This window comes from Hyla sarda, chromosome 7 (assembly GCF_029499605.1).
Source record: "Hyla sarda isolate aHylSar1 chromosome 7, aHylSar1.hap1, whole genome shotgun sequence".
Taxonomy (NCBI): domain Eukaryota; kingdom Metazoa; phylum Chordata; class Amphibia; order Anura; family Hylidae; genus Hyla; species Hyla sarda.
In genome coordinates, this window is record NC_079195.1 from 166,688,535 (window position 1) to 166,712,134 (window position 23,600).

The 23,600-nt window shown below is 43.7% G+C and overlaps 1 protein-coding gene across 6 annotated transcripts in view; it reads right to left on the minus strand.

Annotated features, from left to right (window-relative positions):
• The window catches only part of RASSF4 (Ras association domain family member 4), a 227,586-nt gene that overhangs the window by 59,685 nt on the left and 144,301 nt on the right, over nt 1-23,600 (minus strand). The window lies entirely within an intron of this gene.

The window sequence follows — 23,600 nt, forward strand, 5'->3', positions numbered from 1 at the left end:
AGCCATCTATCTGAAGAAATTATAGCCTTTTATACTTAGAAAGAGTAGTAGCTTTCGGGCAAACTCCTTTTAGCACTGGTCCTGGAGCTCAAATAAACAAAGTAATAAAAGTTCATTGAAACTTTCCAAAGTACTTGTGTATCCTGGTACTTTCCGAGATGTAGCCTCAACGTCACACTAGTCTTATCTCCCACTGTATATTTGGCTAAGGATCAGAGCAAACTTCACCATACCCCTGTTTGTTTATTGTTCACATTATTATTATCATTTATTATAATTTATTATTGTTTTTCTTTCTAGGTTCCAGGGCGCTGTACATATGAAAGGGGTTACAATATATATGACACAGACACAAATATAATTAATGTAAAACAAAAAATGACCGACTGATATACAGGGAGAAAGGGTCCTGCTCGGGAAGTCTTACAATCTACAAGGGAAGGGGAGATAAATAGTAGGTAAGGGAGACAGCTGGTCATCAGTGAGCATTTAGGAAAGTAGCTGTCCATAGGGCAATACAGTGGCAGCAAGGTTATTGTAGGTCATAGACTGTCCTAAAGAGATGGGTTTTCAGGTTGCTCTTGAAGGTCTTGATGGTGGTAGAGAGTCCCAGTGTATTGGGAAAGCAAGGGAAAAATCTTGGAGACGGTTCTGTGAGCTGCGGACGAGGGGAGAGCACAGGTGGAGGTCTTGAAAGGATCTGAGATTATGTAAATTGGGTAGTTGGAGATTGGGTCAGAGATGAGACAGGCTGTGTATGGCACTGTATGTCATGGTAAATAGTTTGAAATTATTTCATTGGGCAATGGGTAGCCAGTGAAGGGACTGACAGGGGAAGAAGCAGAGGAGAAGCGAAGTAACAAGTTGATTAGTCAGGCAGCAGAGTTGAGCATCAATTGGAAGGGAACAAGTGTGTTTTATGGAAGGCCACAGAAGGATAACAGGCAAACAAGGCCATGGATCAAGCTGGGTTCCCTTTTCTCTTTTCCCCATACGGGAGCGCATACGGCAGGGGGGAGCTAAAAACTTGCGCTCCCGTATGCCTGCGTATGCGCACCCGTATGGGAAAAACAGAAAAATAGATCCCTATAAAGATCTCTGTACTGTCTATTCATATATTTGTACATTGCGATCAAATCGCCCCTAAGACTTCTTTCTCTATTGTCCCTCAGCAGCACAAATGGGGTGATTCTGCTTCCTGTGGACTAATAGGACCCAGAAATATTTTACTGGATAATTAAAATAAATCGATAATTGAATTAAAGGAAAATAGTCATCTTGTGGGTGAGCAGGAGAGCGATAAGGTGTCACTGACTGCTGTATGTACCTGCACCCCGGAGAGCTGTCCCTCTGAAGATCTTCTTCTATCTTCCATGAATTGCACGCTGGAGGAGGGCCTGAGCGCTCACGACACACGACATGAGGGTTCCCCTCAAGCAGAACCTAGTGTCTCAGGGCACTCTGCTCTGTCAGACCATAGCATCACTCAAATTGACAGCCTGGAGGTTGACATAGCATGTCCAAAAAGCCTTTTGGCTTTTAATAAGGACCTATCACTCTAGGAGTGAAGTGACCAATAGGACCTATGCTAGAATAAAGAAGGTTTTTTACTCATGGTGTATCTTCCATGAAGTGGATCCTACTTCACCTTCCACTCCACAGATATTGGAGTTTTTACAAGATGGTTTTGACATGGGTCTAGCCCCAGCTTTACTGTATTAAGGTCCCGTTAGCTGCACTGCCAGCTTTCTTACATTTAAAACTACTTCAACAACCAGAAGTAAAGAGCTTCATTAAGGATATCACCAGACTTCACTCTAAGCTGTTGCGTCCCATTACATCTTGGGACTTATCCCTTGTTTTGAAACAATTGTGCCTTCCTCCCTTTAAACCCATTAATTAAATTGAATTGAAGTTTCTTACCATCAAGACAGCTTTACTTCTAGCAGTGACGACTGCCGAGAGAGTGGGAAAATTATCAGCTTCTGAACCATACATTTCCTTCTTTCCTGGGAAAGTAATTCTGAGACTGCTACCATCGTTCCGCCCCAAAGTCTTCTCATTTACCAACATCAATCAGACTATTTTTTTACCTGAATATTCTTCTACATTAGACTACAGTCTAAGAAATTTAGACATGGTGAGATGTCTGAAGATCTATCTTGCTAGAACTCTGTCATTTCCGAAGGATCAGAATGTCCTTTTACTGCTTCAGGGTACTGGTAAAGGAAGGCCTTTAAACTATCAATAATGGATCTGTGATGGGATCTGTTTTGCTTATGAATATGCTGGTCATTCTCCTTCAGAATTTACTAGCGCACACTCCACTAGAGCCGTGTCCACCTCTTGGGCTGAACGCAATTCAGTCTCCTTGAAACAAATTTGTCAATGTGCTACTTGGTCCTGACCTTTAAAGGGGTATTCTGGGCAAAAACATTATGCTCCCTCCCACAGACATGAATGGAGGGGGTGTGGCTTGATGTCATGCGGGGGCGTGGTGTTACGTCACATCTCCAGTCCCAGAAACCCAGAGGTTTCCAAAACTGGAGATGCAGCCCCGCATAGAATGTGGATGCTGCAGGGAGATCGCGGGGGGTCCCAGCAGCAGCCCCTCCGCGATCAGGCATCTTATTCCCTATTCTTTGGATAGAGAAAAAGAAAATTTGGCCCGAAATACCCCTTTAACCTTTTTCAAACACTGTCAGGTGGACTCTTTCTTGTCTTATGAGGCGGAAAGACATTCCCTATTGGGGGTACTACTTGCCAAATCTCCATTTGTGCTGCTGAGGGACGATAGAGAAGGTAAGATTTAATTAGTTAATTTGTTTGCACTTAGTCCCGTCAGCAGCACAAGAGTCTACCCTATTAAATGTTTTTCTCTTCTTTTTAATTTACTCGCTGTCCTTTGCAGGCAGGTATTCTATACAGTCAGGGGGAACTTGGTTATTTGAAATATTGATTTATTTTATTTAATCATTAAAATATTCCTCGGTCATATTTGTCCACAGGGGGAAGAATCACCCCATTTGTGCTTCTGACAGGACTAAGGGAAAAAAGATTAACTACTTAAATCTTAGATGTTCAAACTAAATAACCCCAAGCTTGATAACCTGTCTTGGTACTGTCATTCTCCCATACCATTATTAACTTTGCCACCCTCCTCTGCCCCCTGTCACGATTCGGCTGGCTGGAGGTGGATCCTCTGTGCCAGAGAGGGATTGGCGAGGACCGTGTTGGTGGACCGGTTCTAAGTTGCTACTGGTATTCACCAGAGCCCGCCGCAAAGCGGGATGGTCTTGCAGCGGCGGTAGCAACCAGGTCGTATCCACCAGCAACGGCTCAACCTCTCTGACTGCTGAAGATAAGCGCGGTACAAGGGAGTAGACAAGAGCAAGGTCGGACGTAGCAGAAGGTCAGGGCAGGCAGCAAGGATCGTAGTCAGGGGCAACGGCAGGAGGTCTGGAACACAGGCTAGGAACACACAAGGGAACGCTTTCACTGGCACAATGGCAACAAGATCCGGCGAGGGAGTGCAGGGGAAGTGAGGTATAAGTAGGGAGTGCACAGGTGATAACACTGATTAGGCCTGCTGCGCCAATCAGTGGTGCAGTGGCCCTTTAAATTGCAGAGACCCAGCGCGCGCGCGCCCTAAGGAGCGGGGCCGCGCGCGCCGGGACAAAACAGACGGGGAACGGGTCAGGTACGGGAGCCGGGATGCGCATCGCGAGCGGGCGCCTCCTGCGTCGCGAATCGCATCCCGGCTGGGAGTGATATCGCAGCGCACCCGGTCAGCAGGTCTGACCGGGGCGCTGCGAATGAGAGGATGCTGCGAGCGCTCCGGGGAGGAGCGGGGACCCGGAGCGCTCGGCGTAACACCCCCTCTCCAGTTCAGACATGACTTTATATACACAGGTGCTCCATGTGTGATCTGACTAATGATTTATACAGAAGCAAAATTATGATTTTGTCACAAGCCTCTATGCAATTCTTGATACATCCTATGAATTTGTCGGCCTTGGCAGAAGCTGCCGGGCACTGATCACTAAAGTTGAGTTATCCTCCGCTGTGGTGATCACCTTAGGCTGGGTTCACACCACGTTTTGTTAAATACGGCTCCCGTATACGGTTGGGAGGAGGGGGGGCGGGGCTTAATCGCGGCGCCCGCACTCAGCCGTATTTGGGAACCGTATTTAATGTATGTCTATGAGCCGACCGGAGTGAACCGCAGCCTCCGGTCGGCTTCGTTTTCGGCCGTATGCGGTTTCCCGACCGCAGGCAAAAACGTGGTCGACCACGTTTTTGCCTGCGGTCGGGAAACCGCATACGGACGAAAACGAAGCGGATTGGTGTAAAACGAAGAGGATTGGTGTAATTCACAAATATTGAAATACTACTCAGTAATCACTTTACAAGGTCATTAACAAAAAATATTAAAAATAGTGGACCAAGCACTGACCCCTGCTGTACCCCTTTGTAACTGTAATTCGATCGGAATAAGTTTCATTGATACCCACCCTCTGCTTCCAATCTCTGAGCTAGTTACTAACCTATTTACATATATCCTCCCCTAGTCCCAGCATCCTCATGTACTAACCTTTTGAGTGGCACAGTATCAAATGTCTTAGAAAAGTCCAGGTATACAACATCCACAGTTTCACCCCAATCCAATCTATAACTGACCTTCCCATAGAAGCTGAATAAATTAGTCTGACAGGGCCGATCCCACATAAACCAGCATTGTTGTTGTGTTAGAAGGTTATTTTCATGAAGATACTGTAGAATAGCATCTTTAAGGCTGCATTCACACCAAGTTTGTGAGATCCAGCTGCCAGATCAGTCTGGGAAATTTCAAAACTGGCCGCTCCTGTATCACAGCCGGACCAGCGCCAAATCTAATTCATTTACATGGGCCCACTGGAGTCAGATAGTGACTCTGGTCGGCTCACTTTTGCTCAGTATCCAGTTTTGTGACTGGACTGAAAACCGTGGTATGAGATTCAGCGCTGGTCCGACTGGGATACAGGAATGCCAGTTTTGAAATTTCTGAGCCGATTCCTGCAGCCTGATCTCACAAACGTGGTGTGAATGCACCCTTAGAAGCCTTTCAAACAATTGAAATGCAATGAAAGTTAAGCTAACAAGTTCCCTGGATTACTTTTTGACCCCTGCTTGAATATTGGCACCACATTTGCTATGTGTCACTTCAAGCAAACAGACACTGTTACTATAGAGTCCCTAAATATTAGAACTAGTGGTCTGCCTAGCATGTTACGTAACATCCTTAAAACGTGGGGGTGAATGCCATCTGGAGATTTGTCTATTTTGATTTTTTTTGGGCAGTACTGCACTTCTTCCTTAGTTAGGCAGGTGACATGCAAGGGAGAGTGTACTTTATCTTGCTGCATTACACCTGGTATTTCATTTACAGTGAGAAAAATACAGTGGAGAAAAATATTTTAATATATTACATTTTCCTCATAAACCTCTATAATTCCTCCCTCATTACATTTTAAAGGGCTGACACTTTCAGTGTTAAAGAAAACTGATAGCTGGTTCAACCACACTAAATCCAATACACAGGGTTGTGGGGGTAATCCGAATTAAATTGATGTGTCTAAAACACAGTCCATATTAGCCTACATTGCTAGTATTGTAATTAACCCACTTTGCGCAATGGAGGTGGAAGCCAGCATAATAGCATCCCTGCCTCTGCCCCCTCTGCTACCATATGCCCAACCACCTTGCACTCACATCAATAGTCATAAGGTATGAGGTCATATGGGAGCAGAGGGGAAGTAGACAGGGATGCGAGGTATGCTGGCTCCCACCTCCATTCCTCAAGGGGGTTAATTACCATAATAGCACTTTAGGCTAATACTGTCTGTTTCTCTGGAACAGCAGCACTTCATTATAATTCATTTTAATCTGGTTTACCCGCACTATAACCCTGTGTATTTAATTTAGTTTTGGTAAACCAGTTGTTAATTTCCTTTCCCTTTTGCACCCATTGCTAGATAAAGGTTACCACCTTTACGTGAATAACTTTTATACTAGTATCCCTCTCTTCACATCCCTCGCTGCCAGATCCACGGTCGCTTGTGCAACAGGCTGGAAGAATCAAAGGAGCCTTCCGCCCCATACCCTACACGCTCCTATCCCCCGGGGTGAGTCCCGTGCCTTTTCCCATGAAAACCTGTTGCTGGTCAGGTATAAGGACAAGAGGGATGTCCTTATGCTCACCACAATTCAAGGGAATGGCAGCACCCCTATCCCTGTGTGAGGTACCGTGGAACCGGTCCTCAAACCCGATTGTATTCTGGACTACAATCGGTATATGGGGGGAGTTGATCTTTCTGATCAAGTCCTCAAGTTATATGCCATGCGGAAAACACGGACATGGTACAAAAAAGTTGCGGTCCACATGGTACAGGTTGCCGTGTACAACTCTTTTGTACTGTCCCAGTACGCAGGCAACACAGGGTCATTTCTACAGTTTCAAGAGGTAGTTCTAAAGGCCTTCATCTTTGATTGCCACCAAGGAGCGGGTCAGAGCACCTCTATGGGCCCCTGGATCATCCCCGTCCAACTCTTTCGAGGTGAGGTCCCCCACACTGGAAAGAAGGGACGATCCCAGAAAAAATGCAGTGTGTTCGGATTCGGAAGGACACCACTACTCAGTGTGACACTTGCCTCGATTATCCGGGCCTCTGCATTAAAAACTGCTTCAGGGAGTATCACACTTCCATGGGGCACTACATTTTTAATCCTTTTCCCTAATCCTTTTCCCTTAATTCCCCAGAATTCGACTCCAATGTACCAGTTCAGAGTACATTGTCTTCCAAATTTTAAAACCAAACCCCCACCCAAAAAAAAAAAAAAAAATCCCAAAACCTCTTTCCCAATACCCCTGATATATTTTTTTCCCCTAAAAAATGGGTCATGGGACACAGAGTCAACAGCATTGGGGGTTTGCCTCAAATGCTCAGCGCTCTCTCCCCACCTGAGCGGGGTGCGCATTTGAGGTAACAGAATAGGGACGGCCACACACATCACATTCCCAGAATGATGATTCAGAGCATAGGGTTTGGGGCGAGCATCATTTTTACTTTCGGCCATACTCTGGGTCATCATTCTGGGAATTGGCATATCAGTATTAAATTGCATGGAGTGTACGGTTTGTAATATTCTCACATGTGAGTGTACCTTTCTTGTATTTTCCTCTGAATGTATGTAACATCAGCCTCAAATACTTAGAGTTCTCGTTCATGAGCTCTGTCGTATTTCCAGGCGACAAATCGGAGTTACATGTTAGTTGTTCCCAGAAAGATGAAGCAGAGTATAGGTTGAAAATTGCAATTTTCAAAAGCTACCCTTCATCCATTCCTGGAAAATAAATTTAGGAAACATTTGTGCATTCAAAATTTCCTCTTTAGCCATATACCCATTCCGCAGGGTGGGTACTTTCTGTAATGGTGTCACATGTGGGTGTTTCATTTTTGTATTTTCCTCTGAATGTATGTAACCGTCAGATACTGATATGCCATAGGCCTCAAATGCAAACAGACCTCTATGACTTCTGAGCCTTGTTGTGCGCCCGCCCAGCACGTTACCCAATATGTGGATGTGTTTCCATAGTCAGGAGAAAAAGCCCTCCAAAATATGTAACCCAATTTCTCCAATTACCCCTTGTGAAAATGTACAAAAAAGGGTAACCCCAGCATTTTAGTGTATAAAAATCACATTTTTCATTTTACGGCCCACTGTTCAAAAAACCTGTGAGGTATAAGTACTCATTGTACCCCTTGTTACCTTCCTTGAGGGGGTAGCTTCAAAATTGTGGTCAAGTGCCTTTTTTTTTTTTCATCAGCACCTCAACCATTGCAATGCAGAGCACCACTTTAGGCCTTAAATCGCATTGGTACTGTTTCACTCCTAAGCCCTGTTTTGCACCCACATAGTGCTTTACTGCCATATATGGGGTATATTCTTATTCTGGAGAAATTGGGCTACAAATTTGGTGGAGCTTTTTTTTTTCTTACTACTTGTGAAACAAAAAAATGTTTTGTTAATACCAGTATTTAAGTATTAAAAATAACATTTTTCACTTTTACAGCCCACTGTTCAAAAAACCTGTGAGGTGTAAGTGCTCACTGTAACCCTTGTTACGTCCCTGGAGGGGTCTAATTTCCAAAATGGTGTCACATGTGGCATGATGCTATTCTGGCATCATGGGAGGTTTGAAAATGCACATGACCCCCGACTTCAATTTCAGCAAAATTCTCTCTTCAAAATACCAATGGCACTCCTTCTGTTCTGAGACCTGTAGTGCGCCAGCAGAGCACTTAACATACACATATGGGGCTTTTTCTTAATAGGGAGAAATTGGGCTTCAAATTTTGGGGTCCATTTTCTCCTATTACACCATGTGAAAATGAAAAATTTGGAGTAACACCATCATTTTAGTGTTAAAAATCTAATTTTCCATTTTCACGTCCAACTTCAACATAAAGTCGTCAAACACCTGTGAGGTGTTAAAGCGCAGACTAATAACATGATAGTATAGATGATGATACGTGTAATGCAGCTGTACTTTTGGCTGCTGTTTATCACTCTTTATCAGCAGGAAAATAGTTTTATCGTGCGGTCAGCAACAGTCGGATAGGCGTGCCAAGGGATCGTAATGCCCCACCTCCGCCACGCCTATCCCCTGTAAGTGAGAGCTGGACCACTGTGTGATTGACACACAGGTCCCCACCCCCCGATGTCCATGATGTGCGGGCCGGCGTGACTCCACTGAGCCTATACATATAATGTGCACCTTTATGTTTTATGAAATACAGTGCCTGTACTCCTCTTCTTTCTTCTCATGGTGCCGGAGACACGCTGCTTCTGCTTTCACTATAGGCAGAGAGCTCGCTCCCTGCCTCTAGCACTGCGCAGGCGCACTGAGCTGGCGGCAGACAACGGGAGCGAGCTCACTGCCTGTAGTGAAAGCAGAAGCAGCGTGCCTCCGGCACCATGAGAAGAAAGAAGAGGAGTACGGGCACTGTATTTCATATAACATAAAGGTGCACATTATATGTATAGGCTCAGTGGAGTTGCTGTTCTGGCCTCCTGGGGACTTTCTAAATGCAACATACCCCCAAAAAAACATTTCAGCAAAATTCTCTTTCAAAAAGCCAAATTTTGCTCCTTCTCTTCTGAGCATTGTAGTGTGCCAGCAGAGCACTTAACGTCCACTGATGGGGCGTTTTCTTAAATGGGAGAAATTGGGCTTCAAATTTTGGGGTCCATTGTCTCCTATTACCCCTAGTGAAAATGAAAAATTTGGGGTAACACCATCATTTTAGTGTTAAAAATCTAATTTTCCATTTTCATATCCAACTTCAATGCAAAGTCGTCAAACACCTGTGAGGTGTTAAGGCTCACTATACCCCTTGTTATGTTCCTTGAGGGGTGTAGTTTCCAAAATAGTATGCCATGTGTTTTTTTTTTGTTGTTCTGGCTCCATGGGGGCTTCCTAAATGTAACATGGCCCCCAAAAACCATGACCGCTAAATTTGTTTAAAAAAATACCACAGTTTCTCTTTCCCTCTTGAGCCATGTTGTGAGCCCACAGAGCACTTTATGTCAACATAGGAGGTATTTCCATACTCGAGAGAAGTACACCACTTTTAAAAATGAACAAAATGGGCTACAAGAACATGGAGAAAAATCAAAATCTACATTTTTACACTTTCACTTTGCTGCTATTCTTGTGAAACACCTAAAGGGTTAACAAACTTTCTGAATGTCATTTTGAATACTTTGAAGGGTGTAGTTTTTATAATGGGGTATTTCTCACAGAAAGGACCCTCAAATCCACTTTAAACTTAACTGGTCCCTGAAAAATTCAGATTTTGAAATTTTCGTGAAAATATTGAAAATTGCTGCTATACTTTGAAGCACTCTAATGTCTTCAAAAAGTAAAAACACGTCAACTTTATGATGTCAACATAAAGTAGACATATTGTGTTTGTGAATCAATATAAAATTTATTTGGAATATCTATTTTCCTTACAAGCAGAGTGTTTCAAAGTTCGAAAAATGCTAAATTTAAAAATTTTTCATCAAGTTTTGGAATTTTTCACCAAGAAATGATGCAAGTCTCGACGAAAATTTACCAGTAACATAAAGTAGAATATGTCACGAAAAAACAATCTCTGAATCAGAATAATCGGTAAAAGCATCACAGAGTTATTAATGCATAAAGTGACAGTGGTCAGAATTGCAAAAAAGGGCTCAGTCCTTAAGGTGAAAAAGGGCTCAGTCCTTAAGGGGTTAAACCTGCCTTTTGACTGCTTGTACAGATATTTTATTACCAGCAATTGAAAAAGGGAGATTTTAGTCCTGAAGCGTGTTTTGCTTGTTTTATTTATTTTTATATGTATGGTTTTACGGAATATTATTAAAGACCTTCACATCGTACTCCTTGGAATCTGGATCCTCTATGATAGCGCCTCTGCAGTATTCTTTCCGCTTTCTTGCCACAATGTTCTATCTTGGTTTTCTTTTAATCATAAAAAACACTTTTTCACTGTGTATTTTGCTGTGCCCTCTGCATTTTATCAGAATTCTCCTTTACAATCTCATTTTGGTATTTTACCAGCAGGTTATATAGGGGAAGCTGAGAAAGACACAGATTTTAAATTTGGGATCACACAGCACCCATCCAAACTGACAGGTGACCATGTAATACAGGGTCATACAGAGTTGACTAGGTGCCTTTCAAGTACCTTTCTTCTGTACCTTATAGAAGGAGAATGATATGTCCTAATATCAACACTAAAAACTTCTCTGTTGTGGAGGTAAACTAAGCACAAATTACTCAATGCCTGATGGGCAACAAAACCTTTTATACTTCACACCAAATACCAAAATATTTAATTGTGGTGGCCCAGTACGGGAAGTGCTACCTACTGCCCTTGCTGCCCTGTCCCCTGGCCCCCCCCCACCTGTTTATTGTAATTGTATATATTCCCTATGTTATATATGCCAGGGTGTTATACCTTTAAGGCTGGGTCCACACTACGTTTTGTCCTATACGGGAGCGCATACGGCAGGGGGGAGCTAAAACATCGCGCTCCCGTATGTGACCGTATGCGCTCCCGTATGTCATTCACTTCAATGAGCCGACCGGAGTGAAACGTTCGGTCCGGTCGGCTCATTTTTGCGCCGTATGCGCTTTTACAACCGGACCTAAAACCGTGGTCAACCACGGTTTTAGGTCCGGTTGTAAAAGCGCATACGGCGCAAAAATGAGCCGACCGGACCGAACGTTTCACTCCGGTCGGCTCATTGAAGTGAATGGCATACGGGAGCGCATACGGTCACATACGGGAGCGCGATGTTTTAGCTCCCTCCTGCCGTATGCGCTCCCGTATGGGACAAAACGTAGTGTGGACCCAGCCTAAGACTGTTTACTGTGTGATTTGTCACGTGATTGTTACCCAGGAGGTATCAGTGACCAGGTGACCTAGGGGTGACCAATGGGACCTCCCCCATATAAGCCCTGGGTGGAGCCTCTGCACTCTCTCTTAGTCTTTGCTGAGGTCCAGTCAAGTTGTGCTTAAGTGTGTGTCCAGAGTTATAGGAGGCCTCAGGTCAAGTCTGCAGCCACAAGCTAAAAACCTGCAAGTAAGCCACAGTCACAGTCTTGTCAGTCAAGTTAAAGTCCTCTGTCTAGTCAAGGTGGCCTGCACTAAATTGTCCACCTCTACTACAAGTCCCAGCAAGCCCTTAAAGTCTCTGAAGTCACTGGTCACCTCCGTGGGCCTAGCTGAAATGTACAGACTTGGCGTCGGAGTCATTATTGCCCCCGTGCCTAGCCCAAGATCCAGCGGTATACCTTGGGGTGGTATTGAGGATAAACCATGCCCTAGCATCACAAATACAAGGGGTTAATGCCATCTGCCCCTAGGGTAATTCCATTGGCCCTTTGCAAAAATGATAGCCTTTATTTCAATCTATTAAAACTAGGGCAACTGCCCAATCATTTTTGTTTATTCAATTTGTTACAGTGTATAAAACTGTGGTGCCAGTCATTACTTAGGCTAGGTTTCTACACAGGTTTTTCTCTGGTGTTTTTTGGATATCTATCACTACAATCTTTGAGCCAAAGCCAGATGTGTATTCAAAAGGAATTGGAAATATAAAGGAAGAACTTATACTTCTCCTTCCTACTGGATCCACTTCTGACTTTGGCTCAAAAACTGCAGAGGCAGTTTACCAAAAAAAAAAAAAACACTAGAAAGAGACCTGTGTGGAAGCATAGCCTTATACTGGTGCTCAGTCTGAAAGAGTTCAAACTGATATTTATATTTATTGGTAAACACTAGGGCTGCAACTATTAATTAGCTGTCAAATCTATTAGTTGACCGATTATTTGTTTGTTTGATTAATCAACAATACACATTAATAAATGTAAACTGGATTAGGAGACCATAGAATAGATAACGGGGGGACGGGAAAAGTGGGGACCGCATCGTGAAGAGTTACCAGGGGGGAAAGAGAGGAAACAGCATATGAAGGGAGAAGAGACAGCACCTGAAGGATTAGAATGGGGGAATGGAGACAGTACCTAAAGGGATAACAGGGAGGAAAGGGGGGGGGGGATGCTGATGGGGAAAAGGATCGGTTCACAGACTTAAGATGGCAATCCTCACTGCACCAGAAAGATATGTCACTGCAGGAATGATGGAGAACAGAGGTTCTGGCAGATGCCACAGAAGCTAGGTAGGCCGCAGAAGTAGTAATAGTAGGTTTCCTATAGCTTGCTAGGCCACGCCCCCTAATAATCGATGAACCGATAATGGGTAATATCGATTAATCGTTGCAGCCCAAGTAAACACTGCACTCCCCTACCCCACCCTTCCAACATATTTTGCCAATTAAAGGAGCTATGTGGTGAAAAATAACTTATTCCCTATCCAAAGGATAGGGGAAAAGTTATAGATCACGGGGGTCCGAGCACTGGGACCCCCCACGATCTCCTGAACAGGGCCCCGGCAATCTGCTGGAAGGGGGTGTGCCTACCCCCGTACAGAGCGCTGGCCGACACGTCCACTCCATGTATCCCATAGAAGTACATGGAGGGGGTGTGTCGGCCGCGGCTTCCTGCGGGGTCAGAATGGCCGCTTCCGGCAGACTGCTGGGGCCCTGTTCAGGAGATCGCAGGGGGTTTCGGGATCTCCTACTCTTTTAACCCCTTAAGGACCAGGCCATTTTCACCTTAAGGACCAGAGCATTTTTTTTTTAAATCTGACCACTGTCAATTTAAACATTAATAACTCTGGAATGCTTTTAGTTATCACTCTGATTCCGACATTGTTTTTTCGTGACATATTCAACTTTAACTTAGTGGTAAAATTTTATGGTAACTTGCATCCTTTCTTGGTGAAAAATCCCCAAATTTGATGAAAAAAATTAAAATTTTGCATTTTTCTAACTTTGAAGCTCTCTGCTTGTAAGGAAAATGGATATTCAAAATATATATTTTTTTGGTTCACATATACAATATGTCTACTTTATGTCTGCATCATAAAATGTATGAGTTTTTACTTTTGGAAGAAACCAGAGGGCTTCAAAGTTCAGCAGCAATTTTGAAATTTTTCACAAAATTTTCAAACTCACTATTTTTCAGGGACCAGTTCAGTTTTGAAGTGGATTTGAAGGGTCTTCATATTAGAAATACCCCATAAAAGATCCCATTATAAAAACTACACCCCCAAAGTATTCAAAATGACATTCAGTAAGTGTATTGACCCTTTAGGTGTTTCACAGGAATAGCAGCAAAGTGAAGGAGAAAATTCAAAATCTTCATTTTTTACACTCGCATGTTCTTGTAGACCCAATTTTTTTATTTTTGCAAGGGGTAAAAAGGAGAAAATTTTTACTTTTATTTGAAACCCAATTTCTCTCGAGTAAGGACATACCTCATATGTCTATGTAAAGTGTTCGGCGGGCGCAGTAGAGGGCTCAGAAGGGAAGGAGCGACAAATGGTTTTTGGGGGGCATGTCACCTTTAGGAAGCCCTTATGGTGCCAGAACAGCAAAAAAAAAACACATGGCATACCATTTTGGAAACTAGACCCCTCGGGGAACGTAACAAGGGGTAATGTGTAAAGGGTAATAGCAGAAAATACCCCCCAAAATTTGAAGCCCAATTTCTCCTGATTCAGAAAACACCCCATATGGGGGTGAAAAGTGCTCTGCTGGCGCACTACAGGTCTCAGAAGAGAAGGAGTCATATTTGGCTTTTTGAAAGCAAATTTTGCTCTAGGGGCATGCCGCATTTAGGAAGCCCCTATGGTGCCAGAACAGCAAAAAAAAAACACATGGCATACCATTTTGGAAACTAGACCCCTCGGGGAACGTAACAAGGGGTAATGTGAACCTTAATACCCTACAGGTGTTTCACGACTTTTGCATATGTAAAAAAAAAATTTTTTTTCTACCTAAAATGCTTGTTTTCCCAAAAATTTAACATTTTTAAAAAGGGTAATAGCAGAAAATACACCCCAAAATTTGTAACACTATTTCTCCCGAGTACGGCGATACCCCATATGTGACCCTAAACTGTTGCCTTGAAATACTACAGGGCTCCAAAGTGAAAGCACCATGCCCATTTGAGGCCTAAATTAGGGACTTGCATAGGGGTGGACATAGGGGTATTCTACGCCAGTGATTCCCAAACAGGGTGCCTCCAGCTGTTGTAAAACTCCCAGCATGCCTAGACAGTCAGTGGCTGTCTGGCAATACTGGGAGTAGTTTTTTTGCAACAGCTGGAGGCTCCGTTTTGGAAACAGTGACGTACCAGACGTTTTTCATTTTTATTGGGGAGGGGGCCTGTGTAGGGGTATGTGTATATGTAGTTATTTTACTTTTTATTTTATTTTGTGTTAATGTAGTGTTTTTAGGGTACAGTCGCACGGGCGGGGGTTCACAGTAGTTTCTCGCTGGCAGTTTGAGCTGCGGCAGAAAATTTGCCACAGCTCAAACTTGCAGCCGGATACTTACTGTAAACCTCCGCCCATGTGAGTGTACCCTGTACATTCATATTGGGGGGGAGAAACATCCAGCTGTTGCAAAACTACAACTCCCAGCATGTAGGTCTATCAGTGCATGCTGGGAGTTGTAGTCTTGCCACAGCTGGAGGCTCTGTTTTGGAAACAGTGGCGTACCAGACGTTTTTCATTTTTATTGGGGAGGGGGGCTGTGTAGGGGTATGTGTATATGTAGTGTTTTTTACTTTTTATTTTATTTTGTGTTAGTGTAGTGTAGTGTAGTGTTTTTAGGGTAGAGTCACACGGGCGGGGGTTCACAGTAGTTTCTCGCTGGCAGTTTGAGCTGCGGCAGAAAATTTGCCGCAGCTCAAACTTGCAGCCGGATACTTACTGTAAACCTCCACCCATGTGAGTGTACCCTGTACATTCACATTGGGGGGGGGGGGGGGGGGGGGGAACATCCAGCTGTTGCAAAACTACAACTCCCAGCATGTACGGTCTATCAGTGCATGCTGGGAGTTGTAGTTTTGCAACCAGTGTTGCTTGGTAACAAACTCAGTGTTTTGCAACCAATGTGCCTTCAGCTGTTGCTAAAGCTACAACCCCCAGCATGTACAGACAGCGGAAGCGCATGCTGGGTCTTGTAGTTATGCAACAGCTGGAGGTATACTACTTTGGCTGGGTATGCTGGGGATTGTAGTTATGCAACAGCTGGAGACACACTGGTTTGCTACTTAACTCAGTGTGGCTTCAGCTGTTGCAAAACTACAACTCTCAGCAGTCACCGACAGCCAACGGGCATGCTGGGAGTTGTAGTTGTGCAACCAGCAGATGCACCACTACAACTCCCAGCATGCACTTTAGCTGATTGTGCAAGCTGGGAGTTGTAGTTATACAACAGCTGAAGGTACACTTTTCCATAGAAAAATGTGCCTCCAGCTGTTGCAAAACTATAAGTCCCAGCATGCCCATAAGGGAATGCTGGGAGTTGTGGTGGTCTGCCTCCTGATGTTACATAACTACAGCTCCCAGCATGCCCTTTTTGCATGCTGGGAGCTGTTGCTAAGCAACAGCAGGAGGCTGTCACTCACCTCCTACTGCTGCTGCTCCATGCCGCATCAGGTCAGTCCCTCGTCGCTCCTGGGGCCATGACCCCAACAGGGGCACCGGGGATCGGGGTCCCCAGCACCCGGGGTCTTCTTCCCGCTCACGTCCTCCGGAAGAGGGGCGGAGCGGGTTGCGGGAGTGACACCCACAGCAGGCGCCCTGAATGGTCGACCGGTAAACCGGCCGACGAATCAGAGCGATCGTGAGGTGCCACCAGTGCCACCTCACCCCTGCTGGCTATGGCTGCCAGCCAGTAATTCCGGGTCACCGGGTCACTGGAGACCCGATTGACCCGAAATCCGCCGCAGATCGCTGGATTGAATTGTCCAGCGATCTGCGGCCATCGCCGACATGGGGGGTCATCATGATTTCAGCAGGCATCGGGCACCGGCTCTGCTCCAGATGGCTGCGGGGGGCCGGTAAAGCACATGACGTTCTCATACGTATGAGAACGTTATGTGTCCTTAAGGGGTTAAAGGCATCCCCAGGGGTTTAGCGGTAAATGGCAAAGGTGCTATGGACTTCTGTGAATTTAAAAGCTCCCTCATGACATCACCATTTAAACCCTAAAACAGCACACAATAGCAACCAATGCAAAGGCAGACATTCCCCAATTTGACAGAGACATCTAAGACATGCATGTGGCCTGCACTCGATAGTCTACTGAACTGACCATGCTCATGATGTTAGTTTCTATTGTGCTTGTCTGTACATTTAATGGGTTATCCAGAAATAGAAACCCAGAGCTAATTTCTTTCAAAAACAGCTGTCTCCAGGTTGGGTGTAGTTCTGCAGCTCAGTTCCATGGAAATGAATTGAGCCAAGCTGTAATACCACACACACAACCTGGGGACAAACTAGGAGTCGTTTTTGAAGGAAATTAGCTCTGTTTTTCTATTCCTGGATAACCACTTTAATATCTGAACTAATCCTAATAAACTCATATGTCCTCATTGACAAATGGACAAGGTTTTTTTTTTTTTTTTTAGTTGGGACAACTCATGTAAACTGTCTAAATACTTTCTATCACCTCTATCAACTCTGTCTACAGATTTACTGATGACATTTGCTCATCCAATGGTCTATATCTATTAACCTCTCTTTTTACTGAAATGCTTTCATGCAGCAGTTATCCTATGCGATTATTTGCCTTGGTGCATTTTACTTGCTGCTCACATTTTACGCTAGTAAAAAACATCTTTTTTAAAATCAAATGGTGCCATAAAGTTAAACAGATTTGTAAATTACTTCTATTTAAAAACGTAATCCTTCCAGTACTTAGCTGCTGTAAGCTCCAGAGGAAGTTGTATAGTTCTTTTTTGTCTGACCACATTGCTCTCTGCTGAAACCTTTGTCTGTGTCAAGAACTGCCCAGAGTAGGAGCAAATCCCCATGGCAAACCTCTCCTGCTCTGGACAGTTCCTGACATGGACAGAGGTGTCAGCAGAGAGCACTGTGGTCAGACAGAAGAGAACTATACAACTTCCTCTGTAGCATACATCAGCTGATGTATGGGTACGCCCTTGCATTCCTGGTACATAAGAACGCAGGGCGTACCTGTACGCCATGGTCCCATTACTGGTGTTTGAAGCATGCTCACAAGCTGAGCACGCTTCAGACCTGGTGGGTCGGGTCCCAAGTGCTATCAGCAGCCAGTACCAAGGCTTAATGCTCAGCATTGCCGATCGGGCCGATGCCCGGCATTAACCCCTTATGCTTCCTGCTGTCCTCTCAGCTGATTGGGACATTGCAGTTTCACCGCGATGGTCCCAATCAGCTCCACTGTGCTAACCGGCACATTGACCAAGCATTTTACACGCCGAAATTAACTTTGATTGCGGCGTGTTAACTGCTTGGTCAACGTGCCGATTAGCACAGCGGAGCCGATTGGAACCATCGCGGTAAAACCGCGATGTTCCGATCAGCTGAGAAGACGGCAGGAGGGCCCTTACCTGCCTTCTTGCCATCTGATCAGTGCTCTGAAGCTCCCAGCCAACCATGGCAGGCTGGAGCAGCAGAGCACTGATAACACTCATCAATGCTATGCTATGGCAGAACATTGAACAGTGTATGCAATCAAAAGATTGCATGGTATAGCCCCCTATGGGAACTAAAAAAAATAAATAAAGTATAACGTGTATTAAAAAAAAAATAAAAAATAAAAAAAATAATGTGAATAAGCCCCTCCCCTAATAAAAGTCTGAATTTCCCATTTTTTAAATAAAATAATGTAATTAAAAATAAGCATAATCATATGTGGTACTGCTGCATGTGTAAATGTCTGAACTATCAAAATATAAGGTTAGTTAAACCACATGGTCGATGGCGTATACGTAAAAATATATTCCCAAATTGTGCATTTTTGATCACTTTATATACCATTAAAAAATTATAAAAAGCGATCAAAATATTCCATCAAAACAAAAATGGTATCGATAAAAACTACAGACTACAGCGCAAATAATGAGCCCTCATAAAGCCCCATATCCCGAAAAACAAAAACATTGTAGGGGTCAGAAGATGACAATTTTAAAATACAAATTTTGGTGCTTGTAGTTAAAAAAAAATATTTTTTTAAGTAGGAAAATTAAATAAAACCTACATAAATTGGGTATCCCTGTAACCGTAGGAACCTATACATTAAAGATAATGTGTCATTTTTTACTGAAAAGTACACTGCGTAGAAATGGAAGCCCCCAAATGTAACATTTAAAAAAAAAAATTATTCCCCCACACATAAGTGTTTTTTTTGTTGCTTCGCCGCAGATTATGTTACAAAATAATGTGATGTCATTACAAAGTATGATTGGTGAAGCAAAAAAAAGCCCCTATATTGGTCTGTAGGTGCAAAATTTAAAGCATTATGATTTGTAGAAGGGGAGGAGGAAAAAAGTAAAGTGCAAAAACGAAAATTGTCCAGGTCCTTAGGGCAAATTCGGGGTTAAAGGTCCTTTAGGGGTACTCTGGTGGAAAAAAAATTTCTTAAATCAACTAGTGCTGGGCGGTATACCGGTGCATACCGAATACCGAAATTTTTTTCCTGCACGATATGAATTTTGCCCATGCCGCAATACCGGTTGGGCCCCTCCCCCCCCCTCGAATGAGTGAATTATCCGCCGCAGCGCGCTGCCCCCACATCAGGGAACTAATCATATGTGACCCGCTGTTCTGCTTTTCTTCCTCCCCCCCCTCCCCCAATGAATTATTAGCTGCACTGTCCCCACATCATGTCACCCGCAAGCGCTCTCTGCCCATCCTCCTACGAGTTGCGGGCCGCCGGCGCTAGAAATCTGTACAATACTACAAATAATGTTGCCCGGGCTGCAAAAATAAACTAAATAAACTTTAACTCACCTTCCAACATTCCCAGTTACCGGCCTCACGGTCCCTCCGCTGCGGTCCTGGGGATGGGAATGTCACAGAGCCGTCGGCCTATCACCGGCCGCAGCGCTGTCCTGCCACGTCCGCTGATAGGCTGAGCCCACTGTCATGTAAGGAGCAGGCTGGCTTCATACATGACAGTGCGCTCAGCCTATCACTGGCCGCAGCGATGTCCCGCCCTGGCCGGTGATAGGCTGGCGGCTCTCTGACTTTCCCGTCCCAAGGAAACAGCAAGAGAACCGCAGCACAGGACAGTGAAGACGGTACCAGAGCAACGGGGGAACGTAGGCAGGTTTGTGGTAAACTTGGGGAATAAAGCCTTGTGGGGGTGTAGGGTAGTTGGGGTGTTGCTGTTCAGTATTATAAAGGGTGCTGTTAACCCTTGTCACTTGTGACACCAGGGTGAAGGTTAAAACTCTGTATTGATGCTGGGCTTATCGCCACCCTTCCCAAGAGCGATAGGTGAGAGTGAAATAAATAGATTGTTCCACAGCAGTGCTGAACTTAATAACTAGCGGAATCTTTACTGAAGATTTTCTGTATTTGCTATAACGGTAACAGTCCAGACAACAGAGTCTATTTAAACAGCACAGCAGTGATTGACAGATGCTTAGGACTGGAAAGTTCTCTTTAGCTTTAGAGGATCGTATTTGCATACATCCGCCGGATTTAGGGGTATGATTACGTCTGGAGATCTTGTGAAGATAGCGGCTTGCGGAGATAGTGGGGAATTGTATGAACTATCCGTCTCTAGCGCAGGCTTAGGCCGCAAGGCTTAGGCCTAGTAATTGTCTTGTAAGCTGTGGAGGTCCTACCTTGTCCAGACCCAAGAGCACTGATGCTGCTTGCTTGGCAGCGCAGGAACAAGTGAGCGATCAATGGCTGCAGCTCCCTTATATGGGCAGGGGCTGTGCCGTTTTGTTGGTCCAATCAGCTGTCCCTCACTGTTACAATGGATTGTGGGTGATCACATGTCCAAAACCACCAAAGGTCCTTTAGCAAAAACCATAGAGTTCTGCAACTCTGTCACATGACCCACAGGTCTTGCGACGCCAACAAGGTAAGAATATTAAATATACATCTTTACACTTATATTTACATTAATTATAGCTAACTGAGGGGTGATGAGGGGTTAACTAAGGAAGAGGACCCCCACTGTTCCTAAGGACTCTGACTTTGGGGACCTCAACACAAGGTAACGTATGTAATACGGTACCGGGACACCACAGGTTAGTTAAAGTTAATTTTGTTTATTTTTGCAGCCCGGGAAACGTTATTTGTAGTAGAGAACAGATTTCTAGCGCCGGCGGCCCGCAACTCATAGGAGGATGAGCAGAGGAGCGCTTGCGGTGACATGATGTGGGGACAGCGTAGCTGACAATTCATTGGAGGGGGGGGGGGGATGTTGGGAGAGAATCGGCACCCAGGACACATGGGGGGAATACCGTTAAATACCATGGAACCGCCATCACTTACAAAATATATACCGTTAAGTACCATGGAACCGCCATCACTTGTTCGTACCGCCCAGCTCTAAAATCAACTTGTGGCAGAAAGTTAAACAGATTTGTAAATTACTTCTATTTACAAATCTTAATCCTTCCAGTACTTATCAGCTGCTGTATACTACACAGGAAGTTTCTGACATGGGCAGAGGTGTTAGCAGAGAGCACTGTGGTCAGACAGAAAAGAAATTCAAAAAGAAAAAACTTAATTAAGATTTTTAAATAGAAGTAATTTACAAATCTGTTTAACTTTCTGGCACCAGTTTAAAAAAAATGTTTAAAACTGGAGTACCCCTTTAAGCATGTCTTAACAACTCTGTATTACAGTTTAATTTAAGCAGTAACTTTAGTTCATGGCCCACAAACAATCTGACCTGACCACAACCCTTAAAGGGGTACTCCAGTGGAAAAAAAATATATTTTCAAATCAACTGGTGCCAGAAAGTTTTACAATATTGTAAATTACTTCTATTTAAAAATCTTAATCCTTCCAGTACTTATCAGCTGCTGTAAGCTCCACAGGAAGTTGTGTATTTCTTTCCAGTCTGACCACAGTGCTCTCTGCTGTCACCTCTGTATGTTTCAGGTACTGTCCATAGCAGGAAAGGTTTACTGTGGGAACTTGCTTCTACTCTGGACACTTCCTTACACGGACAGAGGTGGCAGAGGTGGAGAGAACTGTGGTCAGACTGGAAAGAACTACACTGACTCCACTTCCTCTGGAACATATTGCAGCTGATGAATACTGCATGGGTTAAGATGTCTTATTTACATGTTGTATGTATGGTTCAAGAAATGGCCAAAATACAGTTTGTAAAAAAAAAAAAACATCTATCTCTTCTATCTAGAACATATTCTAGCTAGGTTTGTACATCTTTACTTTTTGAACATAGAAATGGCAGTTCTATGACAATATGCATCTAATAGGTTTCCATTGTAGAGTTCTTTTCTTGGTTTGAAAACATGAACGGAGCTGCTAAAAATGTGAGGGTTACTATGACAGCTATGCCTTTTTATGGTTTAAAGTCAGGCATGCTTAGTCAATGGATTCAATTATGTCTACACAAGAATAGATATGAAGGAAAATTCCGCCCAGGATAACTAGTGAGATCACGCAGGCCATATGCTTTCTAGGGGCTGCATTGTAAGCCGTTCACGTGGCTAATGGGTGATAAGCTTTATACAGTGAGTTGGCAGTGCAGGTTATTGAGATAACTTCCCGAACACCTGCACAGTTCTTTGTTTTATTCCTATTATTACATTGTAAACAGGGGACTCTCACAAAGAGCAGAAAGGCATTTAATCTGGGAAGTCATATTCAATGTGGTTTGTCATGCCACTTCAATTTGTATATTACAATGTGTAAAATATATTGTATTTGAAGCACTGATGAGCACTTTAACCCCTTAAGGACTCAGCCCATTTTGGCCTTAAGGACTCAGACAATTAAATTTTTACATTTTCATTTTTTCCTCCACGCCTTCTAAAAATCATAACTCTTTTATATTTTCATCCACAGACTAGTATGAGGGCTTGTTTTTTGCGCGACCAGTTGTCCTTTGTAATGACATCACTCATTATATCATAAAATGTATGGCGCAACCAAAAAACACTATTTTTTGGGGAAATTAAAACGAAAAACGCAATTTTGCAAATTTTGGAAGGTTTTGTTTTCACGCCGTACAATTTATGGTAAAAATGACGTGTTCTTTATTCTGAGGGTCAATACGATTAAAATGATACCCATTATTATATACTTTTATATTATTGTTGCGCTTAAAAAAAATCACAAACTTTTTAACCAAATTAGTACGTTTATAATCCCTTTATTTTGATGACCTCTAACTTTTTAATTTTTCCGTATAAGCGGCGGTATGGGGGCTCATTTTTTGCGCCATGATCTGTACTTTTTTTTGATACCACATTTGCATATAAAAAACTTTTAATACATTTTTTATAATTTTTTTTTAATAAAATGTATAAAAAAAAGTAGGAATTTTGGACTTTTTTTTTTTCGTTCACGCCGTTCACCGTACGGGATCATTAACATTTTATTCTAATAGTTCGGACATTTACGCATGCGGCAATACCAAATATGTCTATAAAAAATGTTTTTTACGCTTTTTGGGGGTAAAATAGGAAAAACGGACGTTTAACTTTTTTATTGGGGGAGGGGATTTTTCACTTTTTTTTTACTTTTAAATTTTTTTTTACACTTGAATAGTCCACATAGGGGACTATTCATAGCAATACCATGATTGCTAATACTGATCTGTTCTATGTATAGGACATAGAACAGATCAGTATTATCGGTCATCTCCTGCTCTGGTCTGCTCAATCACAGACCAGAGCAGGAGACGCCGGGAGCCGGACGGAGGAAGGAGAGGGGACCTCCGTGCGGCGTTCTGAATGATCGGATCCCCGCAGCAGCGCTGCGGGCGATCCGATCGTTCATTTAAATCGCGCACTGCCGCAGATGCCGGGATCTGTATTGATCCCGGCACCTGAAGGGTTAATGGCGGACGCCCGCGAGATCACGGGTGTCGGCCATTGCCGGCGGGTC